The 15145-nt window shown below is 44.9% G+C and overlaps 1 protein-coding gene across 1 annotated transcript in view; it reads left to right on the forward strand.

The window, feature by feature from the left end:
- The window catches only part of LOC121538465 (disks large-associated protein 4), a 137547-nt gene that overhangs the window by 88509 nt on the left and 33893 nt on the right, over positions 1 to 15145 (forward strand). The window lies entirely within an intron of this gene.

Here is a 15145-nt window from a genome sequence, read left to right on the forward strand (position 1 = left end):
CGGTACCGCTTTATGTGCAGTAGCAGAGAGAACAGTCCATGCCTAGGGTGGCTGGAGTCTTTGGCAATTTTTAGAGCCTTCCTCTGACAACACCTGGTATAGAGGTCCTGGATGGCAGGAAGCTTGGCCCCAGTGATGTACTGGGCCGTACGCATTACCCTCTGTGGTGTCTTGCGGTCAGAGGCCGAGAAGTTGCCATACCAGGTGGTGATGCAACCAGTCAGGATGCTCTCGATGGTGCAGCTGTAGAACTTTTTGAGGATCTGAGGACCCATGCCAAATCTTTTCAGTCTCCTGAGGGGGAATAGGCTTTGTCGTGCCCTCTTCACGACTGTCTTGGTGTGTTTGGACCATGATAGTTTGTTGGTGATGTGGACACCAAGGAACTTGAAGCTCTCAACCTACTCCACTACAGCCCCCTGTCGATGAGAATGGGGGCGTGCTCTGCCCTTCTTTTCCTGTAGTCCTCAATCATCTCCTTTGTCTTGATCACGTTGAGGGAGAGGTTGTTATCCTGGCACCACACGGCCAGGTCTCTGACCTCCTCCTTATAGGCTGTCTCATCGTTGTCGGTGATCAGGCCTACCACTGTTGTTTCGTCGGCAAACTTAATGATGGTGTTGGAGTCGTGCTTGGCCATGCAGTCATGGTGAACAGGGAGTACAGGAGGGGACTGAGCACGCACCCCTGAGGGGCCCCCGTGTTGAGGATCAGCATGGCAGATATGTTGTTGCCTACCCTTACCCCCTGGGGAGGCCCGTCAGGAAGTCCAGAATCCAGTTGCAGAGGGAGGTGTCTAGTCCCAGGGTCCTTAGCTTAGTTATGAGCTTTGAGGGCACTATGGTGTTGAACGCCGAGCTGTAGTCAATGAATAGCATTCTCACATAGGTGTTCCTTTTGTCCAGGTGGGAAAGGGCAGTGTGGAGTTGTTACGGATACAGGTATCCTGTCTTTTTGTGTTTTTCCTCTCCTTCTGCCCTAATCACAGGTGTCCTTTATGTTCCTGATTGGTGGTCGATTGACATCCGTTTGTCTGCTGATTGCTGAGGTGGACCAATCAGTGGACATTCCTCTGTATTGCACCACCTGTTTCTGGTTTCCCACTTACACCTCCCATTGTTTTAAAAGCCAGTCAGTTGTGTTTGTTGGGAGATACTATTTTCCGTATGTGAGTATGGATACTGTGGTGTCCTGTGTTTTGTGTACTCACTCATTTGCTGGTTACTCTGTTTGGTAACTTTGTTGTGTGTTTCTGGGAAAAGGGGGATTTAAGCAAGTTGCCCTTGGGCATACATTAGGAAGAAAACTGTCTAAAAACACTAGTTAGACCTGAGCGGACCACCCACTGTAATTTTTGTATGATTAGCAGTAGCTTAGTGGTTCTTGAGGCAGGCTAGATCAGTTTAGGTTTTTTTTACACTATTATTTCATTTCTTGGGTCCTGCTCAGCCCTTTTTCCCAAACCTTTACCGTGTGTACAAAATAAACATTTTATGTTTGACGGTTGTTTATGGTTGTCGTGTAGTTTTTGTTCTCACTGTTTCCATGTCACGATTCTAATTTGCATGAATTATGTTACGGGTCTCTTGTCCATCCACCCTAGACGTTTAAAGCCACGGGGTTCGTAACATAATGTGGGGGCTCGTCTGGGATCATTCTCATTGATACCCATGCTACTCATGCAAATTAGTTAGTGTCTGGTTCAGTGTTGAGCTTGGCAGCTGTAACTAACTGGTTTTGTGTTCAGTATTCGTCGGCTAGTGTTGCTAGTTTAAGATGGCTACTTTTGAGTTGGATGCCTTTTTGGAAAACCCTACGTGGGAGGTTTTTGAGAATTGCCGTAGAGTGGATCTACAGGCTTTGGCTGACCACTTTTCTGTACCCATATCAAGGGTTTTAGTGAAAGCAGAAGTTAGGAAAACAGTGTTAGAGATATTGTTGAACGAGCGAGTGCATGAGTTACCGCCGCCTGAGTCTGCTGCTCCTGTAGGGGATGTGGCTGCTGCTCCTGTAAGCCCGTCGGTGTCTGAGGACGAGGCTCCAGCCACATTGCCCCGTTTTGACCCACTCTCCCCACTGTCCGACAGTGATGCCAGGATGGATGTCCGCTTGACACGGCTCCAAATGGAGGCGGAAGAGCGGGCACAAATCAGGCAAGACAAGCTGGAGACGCGTAAGCTAGAGGCAGAACAGGAGACGCGTAAGCTAGAGGCAGAACAGGAGACGCGTAAGATGGAACTGGAGACGCGTAGGCTTGATCAAGAACTGGAGACGCGTAGACTTGATCAGGAACTAGAGATGCGTAAACTGGAATTGGAGGCAGAAACCGTGAGGTTAGTCTCTGCTCATACTATGCCTGCTAGTGAGCCGTCCTCACCAGCTGTGTCGTCTGCTACTTTTTATATTAGTAGACAGATCACCTTGGTACCTGTGTTTAGGGAGTCAGAGGTTGATTCATATTTCAGTGTTTTTGAGCGTGTAGCATTGAAATGGCCCGAAGAGGTATGGTGCCTATTACTTCAGTGTAAATTAACAGGTAAAGCCCAAGAGGTTCTGTCAGCACTACCTCTTGAAGACAGCTTGAATTATGACGTGGTCAAAGCTACTGTTCTTCGTGCCTATGAGCTTGTTCCTGAGGCATATCGACAGAGATTTAGGTCTCATAAAAAGTATTCTACTCAGACTTATGTGGAGTTTGCTAGAGACAAAGGAAATCTGTTTGACAAATGGCACAGTGCTAGTAAGGTAACTGATTTTAACTCTCTACGGGAGTTAATCTTGTTAGAAGAGTTTAAAAATTGCTTACCCGAACGCATTGTAGTTTATCTGAACGAACAGAAAGTATCCTTACTGTCGGAAGCGTCTGTATTGGCAGACGAGTTTGTGTTGACGCATAAGAGCGTGTTTTCGGCTCGTACGGAGAGCAGGGCCGCAGAGTTGCTAAATTTTAGTCCTAGTCGACCAGAAGTACATCCAGCACGCCCAAAAGATGTGCGTCACTGTTTCTATTGTCATAAGGTGGGACATATGGTTAATGATTGCTTTCTGCTAAAACGCAAACAGGGGATGCCTCAGCACGCCAGGCCGCCAACGGGTGTTGGGCTGATTCGTACGGTTGTAAGGCCGGAATCAAAGCAGATGCCTCATAGTGAATGTGCAAGTCCCAGTCCCAGATCACAGTTATGACCCGTTAATTTTTGAGGGGTTTGTTTCCATATCAGATGACGAAGCGTCTCAGCGCCCGGTTAGAATCCTCAGAGATACTGGTGCGGCGCAGTCGTTCATACTATCTGATGTGTTGCCCTTGTCCAATAATACATATTGTGGTTCCAGTGTGTTAGTACAAGGAATTGAAATGGGATTCGTCCCAGTGCCATTGCACTTTGTGAACGTACACTCTGAGTTAGTCAGTGGATTGTTCAGAGTTGGAGTACGTCCTATGTTGCCAGTAAAAGGTGTGACATTTATAATGGGCAACGATATTGCCGGAGGAAAGGTGATACCCGTATTGGAGGTATTGGATAAAAGTGACCAGTCTCTCTCCGAGGAGCTGGCACAGGGTTATCCAGATGTGTTCTCCGCTTGTGCTGTCACACGTGCTCAAGCACGACAAGTGGGTGACGTGATAGATTTGTCGAACGCGATTCTATTCAGAGACTGTGACCCAGAGGATAGCTCGGGTGCTACCTCTGGTAAGCTGGTGCAGTCTGACCAACAGCCCAGGGAAAGGAAGAAGGATGTGGAACTTGTTGCTGAGGCAATACAGTTACCAGTCACTCGTGAGCAGCTGATCGCTAACCAGAAGGTTGACATTAGCCTGGCTAAATGTTTTTCTAGTGTTGTCTCAGAGGAGGAGCTAAAGAAGAAAAACATGGTATACTTCATTGATGGTAATCTCCTCATGCGTAAATGGACATCCCATGTTGACGCTGGCGGAGATTGGAATGCTGTTTACCAAATAGTGATTCCTACAGCCTTTCGACAAAACGTTTTATCCCTCGCTCATGATCACCAGTGGTCCGGACATCTGGGAGTTACCAAGACTTATGATCGGGTTTTGCGACATTTCTTTTGGCCTGGTTTAAAACAAGATGTGGCTCAGTTCTGTCGGACTTGCCACACCTGTCAAGTAACTGGGAAACCGAAACAGGTTATTCCTCCCGCGCCTCTTTGTCCCATACCGGCCATAGGTGAACCATTCGAACATGTGATGGTTGATTGTGTTGGACCATTACCAAAGACAAAATCTGGTAACCAGTTTCTGTTGACGATTATGTGTGTGGCCACCAGGTACCCAGAGGCCATTCCTCTGCGAAGGATTACTGCTCCGGTGGTGAGTAAAGTGTTGATCAAATTCTTCTCAACTTTTGGGTTACCTAAGGTGGTACAAACTGATCAGGGTACGAATTTCCTTTCTAAGCTTTTCAAACAAGTGTTAAAATCCTTGTCAGTTACACACCGTGTGTCAAGCGCATATCACCCAGAGTCTCAGGGTGCGCTTGAACGTTGGCATCAGACACTGAAGTCTATGCTCCGTAAATATTGCTTGGAATCTGAGAAGGATTGGGATGAGGGAGTTCCTCTAGTTTTGTTTGCGGTCCGTGAGACAGTACAGGAATCCTTAGGGTTCAGCCCAGCTGAACTGGTGTTTGGACACACCATGAGAGGACCTATGAAAGTCCTTAAGGATCAGTTTTTATCACAAGAGTTGTGTGTGAAAGAAAATGTGTTGGACTACGTTAGTCGCTTTCGTGAGCGCCTACATGGTGCCTGTGTTCTAGCAAAGGAAGCGCTGTCTTCCTCACAGAGACGGATGAAACGGCATTATGACACCCAGGCTGTTTCTCGTTCACTGCAGCCAGGTGACCAAGTTCTTGTATTGTTGCCTGTGCCAGGAGCGTCATTGTCAGCACGTTTCTCTGGTCCTTATGTAATTGAAAAGAAACTAAGTGAAACTGACTACGTGATACAGACTCCTGATAGAAAATGCCAATCTCGTGTGTGCCACGTTAACATGTTGAAGACATACCACACCAGACCCGTCACTCAGATAGACAGTCCAGAGAAACTGGCCGAATCGGCTGTCTCTATTGCTGCTGCGGCTGTAGTGGGAAGTCATGTTAATGATGTGGACGGAGATGGTTTGGAATTGCGCAATACTCAGCAGCAGTGTGCTAGATTGCCCAATTCAGAGATGCTGCTGTTTCTCCCGTCAAGCCTGATTCATTTAACGGAAGGACAGTCAGATGATATTGTGAGACTATTACACAGCTTTCCATGTCTTTTTAATGATGTTCCTACATGCACAAATGTGTTAGAACATGACATTAATGTTGGAAACGCTGCACCTATCAAGCAACATGCTTATCGTGTCAACGTCTCTAAAAGAAAGATAATGAGGGATGAGGTCGGTTATTTGCTGGAGAATAACCTGGCTATGCCAAGTTCAAGTCCTTGGAGTTCTCCGTGCATTCTGGTTCCTAAACCTGATGGGACATCCAGGTTATGTACGGACTATCGGAAGGTCAATGCTGTCACAGTGCCCGACTCGTTCCCGTTACCCAGACTGGATGACTGTATTGACACTGTTGGTGCTCCTACTTATGTAACCAAACTAGATCTTCTAAAAGGTTACTGGCAGGTGCCGTTAACCTCACGTGCCTCCGACATCTCTGCCTTTGTGACCCCAGATCACTTCCTACAATATGCTGTCATGGCATTTGGGATGCGGAACGCACCAGCCACTTTCCAACGCCTGGTTAACACAGTATTGGCTGGAGTTCCTAATTGTAGTGCTTACCTTGATGATCTGGTAATTTATTCAACTGAGTGGTCTGATCATGTTAACACTCTAAGGGTAGTGTGTGAACGTCTAGCAGCCGCTTCTCTAACCCTGAACTTAGCAAAGTGCGAGTTTGGGAAGGCCACTGTTACTTATCTCGGTAAACAGGTTGGCCATGGTCAGGTGCGCCCTGTAGATGTCAAGGTCTCAGCTATAAATGCATTTCCCGCACCTACCACCAGAAGAGAGCTACGCCGCTTTTTATGGCTACTACCGTAGTTTCTGTAAAAATGTATCTGCGGTAGTTGCTCCATTAATGGATTTGCTCAGTCCGGCGAGAACATTTGTATGGTCTGAAGATTGTCATACTGCTTTCAACACTGCTAAAGCACTCTTATGTAGTACTCCTGTTCTTGCTGCGCCAGATTTTGAACGACCGTTTAAACTGGAGGTAGATGCAAGTGCCAGAGGTGCTGTTCTACTGCAGCAGGACCAGAGTGGTTGTGGACCATCCTGTCTGTTATTTTTTGCGGAAATTTAACAAATGTCAGACAAACTATTCCACTATTGAACAAGAAGCTCTAGCTTTGTTGTTAGCTCTGCAGTACTTTGAAGTTCATGTTGGTTCCAGTGCATTACCAGTGATAGTGTATACTGACCATAACCCCTTAGTTTTTCTCCACCGGATGTACAACCAGAACCAATGCCTTATGCGTTGGGCACTTGTAGTGCAAAATTATAATTTGGAGATCCGCCACAAAAATGGGTCGGATAATGTGTTGGCAGATGCTTTGTCTCGTGTTTAATGAACTAGGTTTTTTGTTATCCCGTCAGGATGCGGTTGATCTTTGAATTTTGGGTGTTGTGATGGTACGTGTGTCGCAAACCATTGTGGTTTGCTCTTTTAAGGGTGGGAGTGTTACGGATACAGGTATCCTGTGTCTTTTTGTGTTTTTCCTCTCCTTCTGCCCTAATCACAGGTGTCCTTTATGTTCCTGATTGGTGGTCGATTGACATCCGTTTGTCTGCTGATTGCTGAGGTGGACCAATCAGTGGACATTCCTCTGTATTGCACCACCTGTTTCTGGTTTCCCACTTACACCTCCCATTGTTTTAAAAGCCAGTCAGTTGTTTGTTGGGAGAGACTATTTTCTGTATGTGAGTATGGATACTGTGGTGTCCTGTGTTTTGTGTACTCACTAATTTGCTGGTTACTCTGTTTGGTAACTTTGTTGTGTGTTTCTGGGAAAAGGGGGATTTAAGCAAGTTGCCCTTGGGCATACATTACCCGTAGGAAGAAAACTGTCTAAAAACACTAGTTAGACCTGAGCGGACCACCCACTGTAATTTTTGTATGATTAGCAGTAGCTTAGCGGTTCTTGAGGCAGGCAAGATCAGTTTAGGGTTTTTTTTACACTATTGTTTCATTTCTTGGGTCCTGCTCAGCCCTTTCTCCCAAACCTTTACCGTGTGTTCAAAATAAACATTTTATGTTTGATGGTAGTTTATGGTTGTCGTGTAGTTTTTGTTCTCACTGTTTCCATGTCACGATTCTAATTTGCATGAATTATGTTATGGGTCTCTTGTCCATCCACCCTAGACGTTTAAAGCCACGGGGTTCGTAACAGGAGTGCAATAGAGATTGCGTCATCTGTGGATTTGTTGGGGCGGTATACAAATTGGAGTGGGTCTAGGGTTTCTGGGATAATGGTGTTGATGTGAGCCATGACCAGCCTTTCAAAGCACTTCATGGCTACAGATGTGAGTGCTACGGGTTGGTAGTCATTTATGCAGGTTACCTTGGTGTTCTTGAGCACAGGGACTATGGTGGTCTGCTTGAAACATGTTGGTATTACAGACTCGGTCAGGGAGAGGTTGAAAATGTCAGTGAAGACACTTGCCAGTTGGTCAGCGCATGCTCAGAGTACACGTCCTGGTAATCCATCTGGCCCTGCGGCCTTGTGAATGTTGACCTGTTTAAAGGTCTTACTCACATCGGCTACGGAGAGCGTGATCACACATTTGTCCGGGAAACAGCTGGTGCTCTCATGCATACTTCAGTGTTGCTTGCCTCGAAGCACGCATAGAAGTCATTTAGCTCGTCTGGTACGCTCGTGTCACTGGGCAGCTCGCGGCTGTGTTTCCCTTTGTAGTCTGTAATAGTTTGCAAGCCCTGCCACATCTGACGAGCGTTGGAGCCGGTGTAGTAGGATTCAATCTTAGTCTTGTATTGACGCTTTGCTTGTTTGATGGTTTATCGGAGGGCATAGTTGGATTTCTTATAACCGTCCGGGTTAGAGTCCCGCTCTTTGAAAGTGGCAGCTCTACCCTTTAGCTCAGTGCCGATGTTGCCTGTAATCCATGGCTTCTCGTTGGGGTATATATGTACGGTCACTGTGGGGGCGACTTCATCGATGCACTTATTGTTGAAGCCAGTGACTGATGTGGTGTACTCCTCAATGCCATCGGAAGAATCCCGGAACATATTCCAGTCTGTGCTAGCAAAACAGTCCTGTAGCTTAGCATCTGCGTTATCTGACCGCTTCCGTATTGAGCGAGTCACTGGTACTTCCTGCTTTAGTGTTTGCTTGTAAGCATGAATCAGGAGGATAGAGTTATGATCAGATTTGCCAAATGGAGGGCGAGGGAGAGCTTTGTATGTGTCTCTGTGTGTGGATTTTTCCTCTGGTTACACATGTAACATGCTGGTAGAAATTAGGTAAAACTGATTTAAGTTTCCCTGCATTAAAGTCCCCGTCCTCTAGGAGCGCCGCCTCTGGATAAGCATTTTCTTGTTTGCTTATGGCCTTATACAGCTCGTTGAGTGCGGTCTTAGTGCCAGTATCGGTTTGTGGTGGTAAATAGACAGCTACGAAAAATATAGATGAAAACTATCTTTGTAAATAGTGTGGTCTACAGCTTATCATGAGATACTCTACCTCAGGCGAGCACAACCTTGAGACTTCCTTAATATTAGATTGTCTTACCGTAGGCAGCTGTTCTATCTTGCCGATGCACGGAAAACCCAGCCAGCTGTATGTTATCCATGTCATCATTCAGCCACGACTTGGTAAAACATAAGATATTACAGTTTTAATGTCCCATTGGTAGGATAGTCTTGATCGGAGCTCATCCAGTTTATTATCCAATAATTGCACGTTAATAGTAAGAAAGGTAGAGGTGGGTTACCCACTCGAGGCAGCCCGACTTACGTCCCCTATATGTCCGTCTCTTCTTCATGTGAATGACGGAGATTTGGGCCTTGTCCGGTGTCTGAAGTAAATCCTTTGCGTCCAACTCATTAAATAAAAAAATATTTGTCCAGTACAAGGTGAGTAATCGCTGTTCTGATATTCGGAAGCTCTTTTCGGTCATAAGAGACGGTGACAGAAACATTATGTACAAAATAGGTTACAAATAACGCGAAAAACACACACAATAGCACAATTGGTTAGGAGCCCGTAAAACGGCAGCTATCTCCTCTGGCGCCATTATCATAAGTATCATAATATTCAGACCCTTTACTCAGTACTTTGTTGAAGGACCTTTGGCAGCGATTACAGCCTCAAGTCTTCTTGGGTATGACGCTACAAGCTTGGCACGCCTGTATTTGCTGAGTTTCTCCCATTCTTCTCTGCAGATCCTCTCAAGCACTGTCAGGTTGGATGGGGAGCATCGCTGCACAGCTATTTTCAGATCTCTCCAGAGATGTTCGATCGGGTTCAAGTCCAGGCTCTGGCTGGGCCACGCAAGGACATTCAGAGACTTGTCCCAAAGCCACTCCTGCATTGTCTTGGCTGTGTTCTTAGGGTCGTTGTCCTGTTGGAAGGTGAATCTTCACCCCAGTCTGAGGTCCTGAGCGCTCTGGAGCAGGACCTCAGACTGGGGTGCAGATTCACCTTTCAACTACCCTAAGAACACATGGCTGAGAGTTCTTTAGGTGCTTTTTGGCTAACTCCAAGCGGGCAGTCATGTGCCTTTTACTGAGGAGTGGCTTCCGTCTGGCCACTCTACCATAAAGGCCTGATTGGTGCTGCAGAGATGGTTGTCCTTCTGGAAGGTTCTCCCATCTCCACAGAGGAACCATCGGGTTCTTGGTCACCTCCCTGACCAAATCCCTTCTCCCCCGATTGCTCAGTTTGGCTGGGCGGCCAGCTCTAGGAAGAGTTGGTGGTTCCATTCTTCTTCCATTTAAGAATGATGGAGGCCACCATGTTCTTGGGGATGTTCAATGCTGCAGAAATGTTTTGGTACCCTTCCACAGATCTGTGCCTCAACACAGTCCTGTCTCAGAGCTCTACGGACAATTCCTTCAACCTCATGGCTTGGTTTTTGCTCTGACATGCATTGTCAACTGTGGGACCTTATATAGACAGGTGTGTGCCTTTCCAAATCATGTCAAAGCCATTGAATTTACCACAGGTGGACTCCAAGTTGTAGAAACATCTCAAGGATCATCAATGGAAACAGGATGCACCGGAGCTACATTTCGAGTCTCATAGTAAAGGGTCTGAATACTTATGTAAATAAGGTATTTCTGTTAGGTTTTTAATAAAATACATTTGCAAAACTTTCTAAAAACATGTTTTCGCTTTGTTATTATGGGGTATTGTGTGTAGATTGAGAGGAAAAACATGTATTTAATATTTTTTAGAATAAGGCTGTAACGTAACAAAATGTGGAAAAAGTCAAGGTCTGAATACTTTCCGAATGCACTATATACCCCTCCATATACCCCTCAAAATATCTCTTCATATACCCCTCAAAATACCCCTCAAAATATCCCTCCATATAACCCTCAAAGTATCCCTCCGTATAACCCTCAAAATATCCCTCCGAATACCCTTCAAGAGAGGCATAATAGGTCATGTCCAACTCCCCTGTATACTGTTGCCCCCCCCATGCCACAGCTCCCATGACACTAACGCTAAGCCTGTGCTTCCCCATTGTGTGTGTGAACTGGTGACAGGCATTTACTACAGCCTGAGCCCAGTGGATCCTCCCTCTACTTGATAATTAACAGAGAATGCATGGATTCCGTTAGACTGCAGCACTTCTCACCATCTCTCTATAGAGCGCTGTGTGGGTACGGGTGTCTATGTATGTGTGTATTTGAGTATGGGTATGCATGTGTGTGCGTCCATGTGTGTGTGTGGCTTAGGCAGATAAATTACAGAAGCCTATATTGCTGTATTTGCCACGGCACTGCTCTGCTTCAGCCGAGACACACTGAGATAAGTGGGAGCTCTCATACAGCAGATGGGGTACACAAGGTTAGATAAGGAAACAAACCCCAAACTAATGTTGTGGTAATGAAATGTGAGCGCTACATGCTCAACTCCGAGGCAGGTTTGATTTCCAACTGTGCTGTAGAGGGAGATGCTGAATGACCATGCAGTGAGTCTGTGTTCAATGATACAGTTATTACTCCTCTAGGCAGTAACTTGCTTGGTAAGCTGTATTCTCAAATAAATATATATTTTTTAAATACTTTTTAATGTGATGTTTACATATTTTGAAGGAAGAGCAGATTACGCTGAGCTACTAGGAAAACATGGCACCCTCCTGATCCAAAAAGCTAATTCCAAGGCTACCACTAGTTTTATTGTGACCACATACAGTTTCATCATCAATTTCCTCAGCGTGCTTTAGGCTTCCAGCTTCCAGCTGCATGTAACCTGAGTCATTATACCAGAGATGATTTTTTGCCAGGCAGCGCTGTGATGTCAGAGGCATCAGGAAGAGACAACCAACGAACACACTGAGAGGCATGTCTAGACTGACTAACCTTGCCAGCGCTGCCTGTTGCTGTGGAAACCACTATCCGTGTTGACACACAGGCCACATGGGGCTTTAATTCCATGGCAGGACAATACGGCCCACATTCATCAGAGCTTTAGGACCCCATCTCCTGTCTCAGAGAGGTGATGTCACGTCACAACAGTCATTCAGCAGACAGAGAGAGGAGCCATCCAACCTGGTCTCAGAGCATTTCGTATTATTCTGTACGTTAATCCGATACACTCCATTTAGTATGATATGTTAAGTTTCATATGGTATGTATTAATTTGTGGATGTCCATCACCCAAAATTGTCTGTGATGAGATTTGAACTCGCAACCTTTGGATTGCTAGACTTTCTAGTTATACATCTACTCATCCACCTCGACCAACCACCCTACTTTCGTTTTTGCCTTAAGTAACCATCTTTCCTATGTAACCATACCAAACATAACATATCATACTAATTTCAGTGTCCAGGATTTAAGTTTACTATGTTACGTCTAGTCTATGAGACCAGGCTGAGCCATCAGCTCTGCTTCAAACTAATTTCTGATTCCCTAAGCACTCTACTATCACCTCTGTCTATGGTCGGGTCATGACAGCCAGGAGAGTTAACTGAGGTCAGGAATACAGAATATCACATCTGAGATTCCTCTCACATTGGATCCTCTCCGGTCCTTCCCATTTAAGACACTGTTACAGTATAGCTGTGAAAAATATTTCAATGGGGCGACAACCTGTGTCTGACTTCTGTAGATGTTTGCTTTATTCCCCATGTTAACCTCTGTGAACCTGAATCTCTGTTTCTACCTGCAGTTTACCTTCCATTTGTACAGGGTGGTTGCGGCAGCAGGGGCTGCATTCCTACACACCAAACCCAGAACATACAGTTGAAGTCTGAAGTTTACATACACTTCGGTTGGAGTCATTAAAACTTGTTTTTCAACCACTCCACAAATGTCTTGTTAACAAACTATAGTTTTGGCAAGTCGGTTAGGACATCTACTTTGTGCATGACACAAGTAATTTTTCCAACAATTGTTTACAGACAGATTATTTCACTTATAATTCACTTTATCACAATTCCAGTGGGTCAGAAGAGTACATACAATAAGTTGACTGTGCCTTTAAACAGCTTTGAAAATTCCAGAAAATGATGTAATGGCTTTAGAAGCTTCTGATAGGCTAATTGACATCATTTGAGACAATTGGAGGTGTACCTGTGGCTGTATTTCAAGGCCTACCTTCAAACTCAGTGCCTCTTTGCTTGACATGGGAAAATCAAAAGAAATCAGCCAAGACCTCAGAAAAAAATGTGTAGACCTCCACAAGTCTGGTTCATCCATGGGAGCAATTTCCAAACGCCTAAAGGTACCACGTTCATCTGTACAAACAATAGTAGGCAAGTATAAACACCATGGGACCACGTAGCCGTCATACCGCTCAGGAAGGAGACGCGTTCTGTCTCCTAGAGATGAACGTACTTTGGTGCGAAAAGTGCAAATCAATCCCAGAACAACAGCAAAGGTGCTGGAGGAAACAGGTACAAAAGTATCTATATCCACAGTAAAACGAGTCCTATATCGACATAACCTGAAAGGCCGCTCAGCAAGGAAGACGCCACTGCTCCAAAACCTCCATAAAAAAGCCAGACTACGGTTTGCAACTGCACGTGGGGACAAAGATCGTACTTTTTGGAGAAATGTCCTCTGGTCTGATTAAACAAAAATAGAACTGTTTGGCCATAATGACCATCGTTATGTTTGGAGGAAAAAGGGGGCCACTTGCAAGCCGAAGAACAACATCCCAACCGTGAAGCACGGGGGTGGCAGCAGCATGCTGTGGGGGTGCTTTGCTGCAGGAGGGACTGGTGCACTTCACAAAATAGATGGCATCATGAGGAAGGAAAATTATGTGTATATATTGAAGCAACATCTCAAGACATCAGTCAGGAAGTTAAAGCTTGGTCGCAAATGGGTCTTCCAAATGGACAATGACCCCAAGCATACTTCCAAAGTTGTGGCAAAATGGCTGAAGGACAACAAGGTATTGGAGTGGCCATCACAAAGCTCTGACCTCAATCCTATAGAAAATGTGTGGGCAGAACTGAAAAAGCGTGTGCGAGCAAGGAGGCCTACAAACCTGACTCAGTTACACCAGCTCTGTCAGGAGGAATGGGCCAAAATTCACCCAACTAATTGTGGGAAGCTTGTGAAAGGCTACCCGAAACGTTTGACCCAAGTTAAACAATTTAAAGGCAACGCTACCAAATACTAATTGAGTGTATGTAAACTTCTGACCCACTGGGAATGTGATGAAATAAATAAAAGCTGAAATAAATAATTCTCTCTACTATTATTCTGACATTTCACATTCTTAAAATAAAGTGGTGATCCTAACTGACCTAAAACAGGGAATTTTTACTAGGATTAAATGTCAGGAATTGTGAAAAACAGAGTTTAAATGTATTTGGCTAAGGTGTATGTAAACTTCCGACTTCAACTGTATGGGCAGACAAAGTGGAAGACAGGGTTACACTCTCAGCAGTGAAATGCACACACAGTTTATATTTGCATTGCTAAATAAACTTAACAAAATCATAAGAATAAGTTAATAGCCTTTGAAGTTCAGTCAGACATTAATTTGGTGCTTTAAGCATAGATGGTCAATTTGAATTTCCCACTTGATGTAGTCCGCATATAAAGATAATCATGTAATTTTGATGAGCAGAGCATATGCACTTAGAAATTCTCTGTCCTCAGCTCAGTTGGGACGCATTGATGTTTTCTAATCCCTGGCCTACCCTTTCCTCCTGCATGATGTTGGTCTGTTCTGTATCGCCACCTGCTGGTTAATTGGAGAACCGTGCGGACAGGGTGATGTGTGCTCACTCCCGTGTGTGATAAATTATGGTTTCCCCTTCATCTGCTGGCAGAGGGCAACTCCTCTGTGTTCTACGGTGCAGTTTGGTCTAGCTTTATCAAGAACATCGTTGAAGAAGTGTTGTGTGACACACATATCGAGAGCTTGGGACTATAAGGTTCTATGTGCATTTTTGTCAAAATGTCGTTATTGACATAGCCTTGTTCTATTAAATGTTATCTACCTATATAGGACTCTAAATACCCCAATTCATGTTGTTAAGTTCAAAAGAATACAAGATACAAATTGTTGACACTATTCAAACCAAGGAGGGTTCGGAACTTTAGGTCACACTTTATTTGGATAGTCCATCTGTGGATGCTCTACTATCAACAAACTATCTGTTGATAAGCAACTGTTGCTAAGGTTATGGTTAAGGTTAGGGTAAGGGTTAGGGTTAGTAGATAGTTAGTTGAAATGTTACTGAACTTTAAAGCCAATTATCTCAGAATCCTCTTTTTGCAGACAGAACCTTATAGTCCCAAGCTCTCGATAAAAGATCCAAGGACATATTGAAAATACTTAATGAGCTCCAACTCTAATGTGTTCATGAGCGTAAGTGGATTTGTAGAGCCTCGTACTATACAAACTTAAGTTGTTCTTTACTGCTGACTCCAGCATCATCACAGCAGAGGGGACAAACATTTGCACACCTTTG

Source organism: Coregonus clupeaformis, chromosome 24, assembly GCF_020615455.1.
Source record: "Coregonus clupeaformis isolate EN_2021a chromosome 24, ASM2061545v1, whole genome shotgun sequence".
NCBI lineage: Eukaryota > Metazoa > Chordata > Actinopteri > Salmoniformes > Salmonidae > Coregonus > Coregonus clupeaformis.